General features: G+C 36.8%; 1 protein-coding gene across 13 annotated transcripts in view; it reads right to left on the bottom strand.

Moving 5' to 3' along the window:
* LOC552709 (polypyrimidine tract-binding protein 2) overlaps positions 1-13595 on the bottom strand; it is a 547610-nt gene that overhangs the window by 250133 nt on the left and 283882 nt on the right. For 2 of the 13 annotated variants that reach the window (XM_026442206.1, XM_026442202.1), the window contains one exon: positions 11170-11246. The exons of the other annotated variants lie outside the window; for them this stretch is intronic. The gene's annotated coding sequence lies outside the window, so the exon portion shown is untranslated. The remainder of the gene's footprint in view (positions 1-11169; positions 11247-13595) is intronic. 13 annotated transcript variants of the gene reach the window in all.

Here is a 13595-nt window from a genome sequence, read left to right as displayed (position 1 = left end):
TTTTCTTTCTTCTCGAATCTCGAGGATGCGAATTATATCATGCACTCGAATTTACAGAATGGAAGTAACAATACATCGTAATGATTGATTATTTTCTTATCGATTCAAATTTATTTTTAACCGTCTGCCAACCTCGCTCAATCCTGCAATCAAGGCTGAAGGGAAGAAACTGTTGAGCATCGACGCTCAAACGGGAGGGAAAAAACAGAGAGATTTTCGTGAGTAATATCAACCTGTCGACGTTAACGCGACAGCGAGCCGAAAACTTTTAAAGCTTTTTTCTTCTCGAAAGATATATATCCCTATATATATATATATATATATATATATATATATATATATATATTTGGAATGGAATCGTTTCGAAACGAGATTCCTCCAGAATAGCACAAGGTAAAAGTGTAAAGAATCGAGCGGTCGAGGATTGAATTGGAAGGGAAACTTTGGGAATTTTTTTAAGAAAGAAATCTCCAACTCTTTTACAGGATTTTCGCAGCATTTGAACGTACGTTTCATAAACAGAAAATTATAAAATTACACACAATTACGTAACAAGTCTCGTAGTTCCACTCGCTCATCGTTAATTCCTCTCCTCTTAAAATAATCAGGAAAGAAAAAGCAAAAGAAAATAAAAAACCGACTGAAACCACCCAACCTTGAAGATCGTAACTCGAGATTCATAACTAACATCAACGTACATTCGAAAAAAAAAAGAAGAAATCCTAGATCTCGATCCTGGACGATTTCCTTTCTTCGAATTCTCCGAAAAGATATTCCATCCTCGAAATCGACTTCTCTTCTGCGCGGGAAACAGGGGGATGATAGCGGGTGCATAAACACACTTATCGTTCCCCGAGATTTAGAACGCGCGTTCCGTTTGAGCCGTTCCGGATAGCGGCAGATACACAGACTGCGAGCAACACGAATATCTCAACCGGCTTATTTACATACCCCTTCTTCTTCACCCGCTGTTTCCACCGGATAAGGTGCCTCCTGATAGTATCGAAAACGGGGGGAGAGGGAGAGGGGGTACGAGCAACCTCGAAGCGCAAGCGGAATCGACGCCGGTCTAGGGAATTTTTTTTTATTATTCCACGATAATTGTGATATTTCCGATCCGAGGATATTCCAACAAATTCGAATAATATTTTACGCAGAACGAGGAGGAGGAGCGTTGAATATGCAATAAATATTGTATATATAGGTGGAAAAAAGGATGTAAATTAATAAAAAAAAAAAAGAAGAAAAGAGAAAAAGGGAATAAAAAAAAATAATAATAAAAATCGGAAATGAGTAAAACACGATACGTATATACGATATTCTTGGGAATATATTAATAACTATACGCGGAAATATATCGAAATATGAATATAGAACGAATGTGTGAACGTTCAACAAATGAAACGAGATATATATATAAAATACGCGGGGTAATGTAAAAATGTATCGCGTGTAGAATAATATAGAATTTGAAGCGGTGTGGAATCGTAAAAAGTATGAGGAACGATTGAATCACGTATGATACGTGGATATGCAAAACGAATACGATATATAGAAATATATATATACGTGCACGGTTAATATATAATTTCGAAACGATCAACAACGCGTACAACCTAAACTGAATTATTAACCGCACAAATATGAAACTAATTAGTCTCTAAAAATTCTTCCCTTCCGCCAACATCGATCCATTGAACATCGATACCCCGAAATACGTATCCACGACTCTTTTATACACCGACCCATCGGATACCGATATCGCGTGCCACAACGATTCTCCAAAACGAAATATTAATTATCAATAAATAATTCCCTACAACCGGCCACCGTTCTATACAACTATTCTCCTCTTTAATTAACGCTAATTAATCATAAACACGCACGCACAATAGAGAAATAATTCGAATAATTAATGAAAATTAATGGGGAGATGGAGAGAAAAAAATACAAGAGCGTACAAATTATTACAATTAAATTAAAAAATATATATATATATATATATATAGAACAATGAATTTAATTGAAATCGAACGAAAACTGTGAATTAAAACGCGAACGAATTCGAAACAGGGAAAGGGGAGAGAGAGAGAGACAGAGATAGAGATAGAGAGCTAGAGAGAGAAAGATAGAGATAGATAAATAGATAGATAGATAGATAGAGATAGAGATAGAGATAGAGATAGATAGATAGATAGGGGAGAGAGAGAGAGAGAGAGAGAGAGAGAGAGAGAGAGAGATAAAGATAGAGAGAGAGAGAGATAAAGATAGAGATAGATAGAGATCTAGAGCGATAGATAGATAAATAGGTAGATAGAGAGAGAGAGAAAGAGAGAGAAAGAGAGAGATAAAGATAGAGATAGATAGAGATCTAGAGCAATAAATAGATAGATAGATAGAGAGAGAGAGAGAGAGAGAGAGATAAAGATAGAGATCTAGAGCAATAGATAGATAGATAAAGAGAGAGAGAGAGAGAGAGATAAAAATAGAGATAGATAGAGATCTAGAGCGATAGATAGATAGATAGATAGATAGATAGATAGATAGAGAGAGAGAGAGAGAGAGAGAGAGAGAGAGATAAAGATAGAGATCTAGAGCAATAGATAGATAGATAGAGAGAGAGAGAGAGAGAGAGAGAGATAAAGATAGAGATAGATAGAGAGAGACAGAGAGAGAGATAGAAATAGATAGAGATCTAGAGCGATAGATAGATAGATAGATAGATTGATAAAGAGAGAGAGAGAGAGAGAGAGAGAGAGAGAGAGAGAGAGAGATAAAGATAGAGATAGATAGAGATCTAGAGCGATAGATAGATAGATAGATAGATAGATAGATAGAAAGAGGGAGAGATAAAGATAGAGATAGATAGATAGAGAGAGAAAGAGAGAGAGAAATAGATAGAGAAAGAGAAAGAGAAAGAGAGATAAAGATAGAGATAGATAGAGATCTAGAGCGATAGATAGATAGATAGAGAGAAAGAGAAAGAGAGAGAAAGAGAGAGAGGTTTTATCGAGATTTCCGTACAAGTGAATGAAAATAAAATGGAGGAGGGGGTGTGTTGCACAGCGAAAACCGGCGTGTCGGATTTATCGAAGGGAGAATATTCGTGATATTTTGAGACGACGACAACGACTCTGCAAGAATCTCTCTTCTACGCGCGAATGCAGTTTTCTCGCGGCCAACTCCCACCACTCCTCCTCCCTTCTTCGTTATGGAAATAATCGTTTGGAAAGCGCTCGATGGGATAGAATTCGAAACGGACGTATGAAATGTATCCGCATGGATGGATGGATGGATGGATGGGTGGATGGATGGAAGGAGGGGAAGAGAAGATTAATAAAATGTGTTTCACAACTCATATTTTGAAGTTATCCGAGGGATATTGGAAAATTATGTCCCGGATTAAATTTCTTGATTAATATCGTATAATATTGAGAAATGTTACGCGTGTTTTTCTTCCCGCTTAATTGGCGAAATTTTTTTGCGTAACGTTGAATGATTCGCGGATGATTTTCTTTCGATTCAATTCGAGAAGAATATCGGTTATAACGAGCGAAATGTAGATATTTTTTTCCTTTTTTTTGGATCTTGGAACGAGAATTTTCACTCCGTGTCCGGAGGAGGGAAACTTTTTTGATCGAATTTCCCCCTTATTTTCGTAGCTTTTCACTGTTTTCGCACGCATATAACGCGGATAACGTAACAGAGTTACAACTGGTTTCGGTAGATTTTCAGCTCGGTAGCTTTTTAATAGACAAAGTTTATATATTTAATTAGTTACTACGAAGTTTAAGCGGATTATAGAATATTGGACGTAAGTTACTTTTCGATAAAATGCTTGTTGCTGAATAACGTGTTAATCGATTAACGTTGTTACAGTTTCCCGCGTCTTTGAAATCTTGATAAATACCCGAAAACTTTTATAAAACTTTGGCAAAACCTTAAAAAATCGCGCGATTATTAATACAGCAAATGCGAAATGCGCCAAGTTCTTGATCAAAGATTCTTAAGGAATTTCTTTGCTCTCATCAAGTAGTTCTGATAATGATAATAAATCAATCAACTGAAAGATTCAAATCGTTTATCGATGATAGTAGAGGATTAAAAAAAGAACACAAATATCTTAACTCGTTTGGAAACCAAATATTTTCTTATCAATTATCCTTTCTTTCAATCCTTTAAATTTCTTTAGAGATTTCTCTCAGATCTGCTCAAAACGGAGAAAAAGGAAGACAAAATCGAATGGAATTAGGAAGAAAAATCGCTTTTCAATTTGGTTCTCAAATCTATTCAAAACACAAAAGAAGAAAAGAAGAAAACATAAAAATAAATACAAATCAGAAAAAGACAAATCATATGGATTTCTGCATCCAGAAACGGGGAAGAAATCAAGAAGAAAATAATTTTCAAGTTCTCTTAATTCTTTTCCTCAAACCTATTGAAAAAGAATGACATGAAAATGTCATTTTCAAGTTCTCTTAATTTTCTTTCTCAAAAAACGACGCGAAAAACATAAAAAAAAAAGATAAGAAGAAGAAACCACAAAGAAGAAGAAGAAGACAAATCGATTCTTCCACCCAGAATCGAATAGAACCAGGAAGAAAGTCATTTTCCATTTCAACTTCTCCCAATTCCTTTTTCTGTCAAACCTACTACTAGAAAAGAAAGACACAAAAACCATAAGAAAAAAAGAAAATAAAAGAAAAAGATAAGAAGAAGAAACAGAGAAAGCAGAAGAAGACAAATCGCGCCATTTCAAATTCTCTCAATTCCTTTCCTCAAACTTACCGAAAAAGTGACATCGAAAACGTCAAAAAAATCATAAGAAGAAACCAGAAGAAGAACCAGAAGAAGATAAATCGCATCTCTACTCCTCCTTCATCCAGAAACGAAGAAGAAATCAAGAAGAAAGCAGTCATTTCCAAGTTCTTTTAATTTTCTTTCTCAAAAAGCGACGCGAAAAACATAAAAAGAAGAAAAAGAAGAAGAAACAAAGAAGAAGACAGATCGCAAATCGGTTCTCCTTCGCCCAGAAGCGGAAATCGGATAGAAAAATCGTTTTCCAGTTCACGGACGGAATTTAGCCACACGAGTGGCGGGTATTAAAGGGTAAAAAAAGGGGGGGAGGGGTGATCCTCTTCGTTCCGCTTCTCACCTCCTCCCCTCGCCGTGAAAGAATCACGGTATGGCGGCGCGAATCCGCAATATGGCGCCCGCCTTTCATCCCTTTCAAACCCAGCCATCCACCGCTCGAATCTTGGAAAGATTATTAAGACGTGTAAGGGAAGAGCAAAGTAACCCCCCTAAGTCTACTTAATGCTCGAGTTCGCCGGCCTGGCATTTAATTATTCCACGACATGATACTCGTTGTTAGTCAAACGCAGCCCCGCACTGGCTTTATTGCGCAAAAATGAGGATAGGTGTGTTTGGCCTCCTCCTTTCAGCGTCGCCAACCGAGCCTTCCTTCGCCAAGGATTTTCCACGTGCTCGTCGTGTTTGAGCTGGTTACTGGTTTCCGTTCTCATTTTAACGTTTCCTCTCCATCGTTTCTAAAATTTCGAGTGAAATTTCGAGCGAACCAGACGTTTCCAACCTTTTATTAATCCTTAAACTTTAAATTAAATCGATTAAATAATACGAGTTTGGGGTAAAAGAAGATTACTTATTTTATTATTTTTATTATATAAAGGAAGCTAAATCAGGAATAATTTAATTTCTTTCAATTTCAATTGGATAGAGCAGTCTCTTCGTTTCTATTTTTATTTAATTTCCTAATCGAAAAAATTAAGAGCTAACCTACTTTTTTTCAGTGTCACCCGAAATGGATATCGAATGATGAGACGATCGAAAAAGGAGAATAATAAGATTCGCGAAAATTCATCTTAAAAACAGTATATTTACTGTTATTATCCAACTTATTTTTCTCACAATCGATAGAGAAAAAAAGAAAACCAAGGATCCGATAATTTCGAAAATAAAATCCCTCGAAAAGAGTGGGAGAAAGAAAGGGGAGAGTTGGAACAATGGGAGAGGAAAGAATAAAGAAAGATTAGAAAAAAAGAGGAGTCCTTTTTTTTTTTTTTTAATAAAACGGAAGGAAAGATAACTAAAAATTTCGCAAGGGATTCGCTTTGAAAGAAATTTCGAACCGGCTGGATTTTCATTCTCTCAAAGGGGCAAACCCAGTCTCTCTCTCTCTCTCTCTCGGCGAAGCTTCAATAAAGCGGCCCTGTCGGTTACGGTTGAACGAGGGAGGAGTGGTGAAAAGGCTGATTCTGCCCTCCAATTCGTCCTGGGCCGTATTCACTAAGAAAATTACCCCGCGGGCAAATCGGAATCGGGCAAGAATTTAAAGAGCCGTGGCTCTTTTTTGCACAAAGCCTTCCTTCTCCTTTTTGCCTCGCTCGGACTGCTCACTTGTTGCTGTGACAACCTCGGCCATTGTTAGTGAATTTAAACCGGTGTACAAACGATAATTGGCGCGATTAATAATCCCAATCCCGGATCCAATCCGAGGGACAAAAGATTACAATTTGAAAAAAAAGGAAAGAAAGCATTAAAATTTTTATTTTTATTATCGAGAAAGTTACAACAGTCGAAACTTGTTTGCATCCATTATCCAATATTTCAAATGGTGGTAAAAAGTTTTGTTAATTAAACGTAAAAAGGGAATATTTTGTAAGAAAATATACGAAGAATTTTCTTCATCTTGGGAGAAATTTCTCTTTTTGAAAATTGTATCAATTTTGCAAGCTTCTATTTTGAAGAAAAAAAATTTAAAATTACCTTGGAAAATGTTTGAAGAAATTTTGGAAAAAGATTTACAAATTAGCTTTTTAAAAAATTCATTTTAACTCGTTGATTTTAATCGGTTAATTTTTGAGAGCTCGAAATTCCAATTTCATAAATTAAATCGTATAATTAAATCTCATTTACAAAAAAAAAAATGAAATATATATATAATTTTCAATTTCACAGAAAAAAATAATTTCTACCAAAAGAAAAAGAAGAAGAAGAAGCAAACAAGCAGAAATGCGCATAGAGAAACACGAGGAGCGCAGCTTATGCGCACTTAGACGTTGTGTTTCCGGGCAAATTCATCCGGAAGTCGAGGAATTAGACGAGCTGTCACGCTTTGGCAAACCGGATTGAATCTGGAACGCTTAGCAGGGACTTGCACTATTCCATGGTCTAAAGATTCTGGCAATTAGTGGTAAGAGATTCTATAAAGGGGTGGCGCGAGAGGGGCGAGATTTCGAATTCAAATGTCGTCGTCACACGTTTGACACGGTGACAAGTTCCAGTTATCAGCAACTTCAAACGTGCCACCTGTTTTACCCTAATTCGAGAGTTTCGATTTTGCTCGAGGCGATTGGCAGGCCGTGATTACGGGCCAATTTCCTGATTTTTAATTTCGCTTCATTTCGTTCCACGATATTTATATGTTAATGCGTTACTTTCGAAAAAAAAAAATATATATATATACACACACATATACACATATACATAGGAATCGAGGAATTTCAACGTGGAATAAAAATGTAGAAATTACAAATCGGAAAAGATAAAAATTATCAATTGGAAAATTTGTCGTGAAATTTTTCTATTTATAAAAAAAAAAAAAAAAAAACGATATTGTTGCGAATGTCGAAAGCACGGGCCAGGATTATGTGTTGGCGTGTAGCGTCGGAATTATGCATAAGAATAGCAGGAATAATATTTTAAAAATAAAATTCGGAAAATTCACTATGAATATAGATTGTGCCTCGAATAAATATTTATGGGCGGAATACGTACACAGAGTATTTCAGAGATTTTCGTACGAATTTTTTTTCTACACCCCCTCCTCACCTCCTCCTCCTCTCTCTTCCCTACCCTTCCCCCGAAAAGGGATCGCGCGAACGAAGTTTCGTGTATAAGAAAATAATGTAAACGAAATACGATTAGAAATATTGCATGGAGCAACAGTGAACGTTCAAAAAATAAATCGAAAAATAAATCCTAAGCCTTGTACCAATCGTAAGAGTTTCGAATCCGCGAAAATAATTATGGAAAAGAGATGTAAAAAATTTCTTAAAAGATTTTCGAAAGTGAATTTTTTTTTAATTCCAAGCGAAAGATGCTTAAGAAAAAAAAGGGAGAAAAATTTCAAAAATTCATTTCCACGAACATCTGGACTCATCGAAACGTCAAAGGATGAGAGAAAGAAAGAAAGAAAGTTTGGCGAGATATTCGTATACCATCATCTCCTTTCCACTATTTTCACTCCACTTTGCATTAAAGTATGCAACGCGCGCGTATAAAAATAATAAATCTTGGAGTTGTTACGAGGTTCCTCGCCGTGGAATTTCATTTCCTTCTGAATCGTCAACATTTCGTTTCGCATTATTCATTATTATACGTAGAAGCAACGCATTGGGCGCAAATACACGGATGAAGAAGATGGCCCTTTCATCAGGCGCAAGATATCTCATTTCCCCCCGTTTTGCGACGCGTTTCGCTTTTTAACGTTTCAAATCCGGCGAGGATTTCTTCAGCCTCGATAAAGTTCCCTTTTGCCAAGGCAACTTTGAGATCCAGCCCCCCTTTTACAGGGGGATCGACGAAATTTTTATCAAGTTTGGTTTTTTTCATAACATTCAGGGGTTCATAGCTCGACAATAGGGTTGCAAGAAGATAATTTCGAATTTTTGTCGTGCAAAAATATAAAAGAGATTCGAATTGCATTGAAACAATTACTTTCTAATCTTAGAGATTAATAAATTCGCTTATTGCAGATGCTAGAGGTGAAATATATTGGAAATGCATGTACCTAGGTTTATCTAGGTTTATCCTAGAGCGAAGTAGAGAAATGCAAATTTGTATTTAATCTCTTCCGTTGGAACGAAGTGATATCGCGTATCGATGATTATCGAGAAATGACGTTTGCTTCAAAATTTGCACGATTAAATTGTGGCAGAGTTCATACCCCTAATCCACGTCTGCGTAGATGAAATCTATCATCAAATCTAGTGCAAAGGGTTTAGGTTAGCATTTGTAATCTCATCTCAATCTTGAAGTTAGAGCTTCCTAATTCTCAAGGAGGCGCAAGTCCCTCTAATAAATCTCAATCGCAACTTCTATTACAATTTCTATTCATTTTCGAACCTACGTCGATACTTCAATCTCGAATTCAAGAAGATTCTCAAACACTGTATAGTAATAAATCACAACTATTGCACGATTTTATCAATTTCAATTTTTCCCAATTATTTTTTTTTTATAATAAAAATTCCAAATTGCAAATATAATTTTCTACCTCTCTTAGAATCTCAACTTTTAACTTCTTTTCAACTTTTATTTCTAATCTCTTAAGATTCTATTCTCTAAATCACCAACTCCATGCCAAAAATTGCAAATGCAATTTCTACTATATAATTTTATCAATTTCAAATCTAAATCAATATTTCTAATTCCACTTCAACTTACTTTCAAATACTCTTCAAAAAGTCTGTCTTCTATCCAAAAAAATTCCAAATTACAACTAATTTTCCATCTCCCCTTGAATTTCAATTCTCTTCAATTTAATATATTTCCAATCTCACAAAATACTATTCTCAGAATATTAAAAATTGAAATTTCTATTGTAATTTTATCAATTTCAAATCTAAATTAATATTTCTAATCCCATCCCAACTTATTTTCAAACATTCTTTAAGGAATCTTTCTTCCATCCAAAAAATTCCAAATTACAACTAATTTTCCATCTCCTCTTGAATCTCAATTCTCTTCAACGTATTTTCAATCTCACAAGATGCTATTCTCTAAATCACCAATTTCATGCCAAAAATCACAAATACAATTTCTACTATAATTTATTAATTTTAAGGAATCTTTCTTCTATCCCAAAAATTCCAAATTACAATTAATTTTCTATCTACTCTTGAATCTCAATTCTAACTTTTCTTCAACTTATTTCCAATCTCACAAGATGCTATTCTCTAAATCTAACCAACTCCAAAATACAATTTCTACTATATAATTTTATTAATTTTAAAGAATCTTTCTTCCATCCCAATAATTTTAAATTACAACTAATTTTCCATTGCCCCTGAATCTTAATTCTAACTTCTCTTCAACATATTTCCAATCTCACAAGATACTATTTCTCAAAACACCAAAAATCCCAATCACAATTTCTATTGTAATTTTATCAATTTCAAATCTACATCAATATTTCTAATCCCACCCCAACTTACTTTCAAACACCCTTTAAAGAATCTTTCCTCCATCCAAAAAAATTCCAAATTACAACTAATTCTCCATCTCCCCTTGAATCTCAATTCTCTTCAACTATTCCATTCTTCTATTTCCTTTTATTCTAATCTTCTATTTCCAATCTCACAAGCTCCTATTCTCAGACCGCCAATTCCAAAAATCCAAATCGCAATCCCTACCACGTAATTTTATCAATTCCAAATCGACACCGACATTTCTAATCCCATCAATCTCGAACGCTCTACTCCCAAGGACCCTGGCTTTAACAACTTCATCCCAGTTCCCTCGATACAAATACTTTTCATACCAATCCACAATATCCAACACGGTTGTACGGTATCACGGGCGATCCGATATTCCGTGGGCGGGTAGGGAACAGTGAGATAGAGAGAGACACATAGACACATAGAGAAAGAGAGAGAGAGAGAGGGAGAGGTGGAGAGGAACGGGCTGTACACGGGTTGGAGGCTCGACGCGGCACGTTAATGACAGGAAACCGGCAATATGAACTTGACGGCTCGGTACCGCATCGTGTACCACAGTAACGTACCGACAAACCGCAGGTGCCCCTCCCCCCCTGTGACGACGTGGCCGCTTCGTTGCTATCCGTTACCCTCTCTCCCTCCCCCTCTCCTTGCGTCAACCATCCATTCCGCCCTCTCATTATCCGCCGAGTTATGTGTGGGTTTGCTCGCCCCGGCTCGTAAGGGGTGTCCTCGTTAAGGGAGGATTTTCACGGGGGTGGAAAAGTTGCGTTGTTTCTTTACTTAGAAGGAGTACTTAGAGAACGATTTTACTCTCTTTTTTCCAAGGGACTTGAATTCCAGTAGGGAATCGAAATTAAGTTCTCTAACCTTAAGCTCGCAATTACTACTACGGTAATTTGTAATTTTTGAATTGAATTTGACTCACCGGTGGAGGGGATGAACGAGACTGGGAGCGATCGGCGATCGAAATATTGTTAATTGTTTGAGGTAGTTTGAGCTTACCTGAAACAGAGAAAAGGAGACAAATAGGTTGAGAAATCCGTTTTAAAATTTGTATCGAAAGACTGTGTATAGGAAATTGCATTTGATTAAATTTTTTTTATTACGTTAGATACGTTAATTCTCTCTCTCTCTCCGACACGACAATTTCGAATTTAATTATCGAAAATTGAAAAATGTTCCAGATTCCAACGAGAAAGAGGACAAAGGACGAGTATTTATTTCTTTTTTTAAGGTAACGATTTAAAAACAGACGTTATCTAGACAAATTCTAGACGAATCCTCTCGCACAAAGGGTTTATCTTGTCGTCTCCTCCCCGTTGCAGCGTACTTTTGCACTTGATCTTTCTAATTCCATTTTTTTATCCCTCCCCCACGGCGTAACGAGGGACGATAAATCAAGGCCGGCATACTTCCGGCCACGAGAGTCGTCAAAGAACGAATCACGGTTTCTTTTCCAAGATGGGGAGGGGGGGAGTGGCCGAGTGTCTCGTGAGGTGAGGCGGTTGAATGCCTCGTCAAGATGTCACCTATTGAGACGAGGATCCTCGAGCTTTTAAATTCCGTGGAAACCGAGAAATTTAATTTCTGCCAGGGGCCACGTGGAATGTCGAGGCCGATTTTGTCGAGAAAAAAAAAAAAAAAAGAAAAATGTTCGAGATAAAGGGGATGAATAGAGATGTCGCTTTTTTTTCGTTGGATCCTAATGTTTCGAATATCCTGGATTTCTTTGTTTCCCCTGTTTCCTTTTTTTTCCATTGGGAATATCGTAGAAATGTATCTACGTTTCTTCCCAATCCTCGATTCTCAAAGTTGCAATAAATATTTGAACGAGGAAACGTTACACTCTAACGCTAAATTTTAAAATTTTAAAAATCCAAGGAATCGTATGCTCGGAAATTCAGAAAGAAAAATCCAAGAATTCAAAATATAATAATAAGCAAATTCAAAAATCTATAATTCAAAGAATCAGAGATTTAAAATGCAAAAGTTCAGAGATTTTTATAATTCAAAGGATCAAAGATTTAAGAAATTTACGTAAATTCCAAATTCCAAAAAAACTGAAAACAGAAAAATCCAAAGAGAGTTCAGAAATTCGAAATTTAGAAAATCAACATTGATTACAAAAATCCAAAGATCCTGTTCCTAATAATTCAAAATTTAAAACGATCCAAAAAAATCAAAAAGATAAAAGAATCGAAAATTACATAAAATTCCAAAAAATTATTACGAAGAATTTCGAAAAAAAATTAATGATGACGAAACAAGATGATCGAAAATCGAGAAGAATATAGAATAATAAAAAAATCATCCCCCCTCTCCGCTCTTCTGAGAAGAAAATACGGCCAAGGAAACGGAGTCGCACGTAAGGGGTTGCGAGGTGGCTAACGATAATTCCTATCGGGCGTCACGTGCCGCCAATATAAATCACCCCTTCCCCCCCACTTCCTCCCTCATACCCATCCCCCACAATTACCTAATACGTCCGCCTACACCCTATCCCCAGACACCATCGGTGCAAACCACCCCCTGTGTACTTCGCCATCAGCCCCTGCGGCCACTAACTTACGTTCCAACGCCAATAATAGATCCGGACAGCCTTGGAACCGCGTCTGACGAATTCCCCTAAATCACTGAGTATTTCTCATCGAGCCCTCCCCCGCACTGGGGTGCGTTCGGATATTCGTCACGAAATCATTTCCTTGATGAGATATTAAACCGGGCGTGCGTTTCGAGGTGTGTGTATGTGTGTGTGAGTCGATGTGTTGGTAGTTCCGGGGAGGAGAGGGACAACTATGGGATTAATCGGGGGAGGGAGAGGTATGTTTTCGGCAGGTTATGGGGTGTGGTATTGGATTCGAAGGAAAAGGGTCGGAGCTTGGGTCGTTTCGAGCAACGATTTCGGACGATTTTCTTCTCGAATGTGCGATTTATGTCTTGCGGTGGGTAAATAATAATAATCCTGGTATTAAATTCGAGGGAGAGAGAGAGAAAAAAAAAGAAACCTTGAGAGAGAAAGATTCGAATTCACTGTTCCTTTGCTTGTTAATTAATTTTCAATTTTACAATCGATTTTGTTTTTCGTCCCCTTTCCGAATTTTTCGAGAGGAATCGATTAACAAGTTGTTATTCGAGAAAACATGTTATCGAGCATTTGCCAGTGAATGTGAATCTATGTAAGAGGGCGAGACGGGGATAATTTATTGCGCAAATTTTCCTCGCGGCGCGTCTTTGCACAACGTCAATTATCAACGACGTTCCATCAACGATGGACGTTAAAATTCGTTATGGATAATAGAGCCGGGCCGTTCGAGGGCATCTCGTTGCACGGCTATAAATTTTCGGCCGAGA

Source organism: Apis mellifera, linkage group LG8, assembly GCF_003254395.2.
Source record: "Apis mellifera strain DH4 linkage group LG8, Amel_HAv3.1, whole genome shotgun sequence".
NCBI lineage: Eukaryota > Metazoa > Arthropoda > Insecta > Hymenoptera > Apidae > Apis > Apis mellifera.
This window is presented reverse-complemented; position numbering and strand designations above follow the sequence as displayed.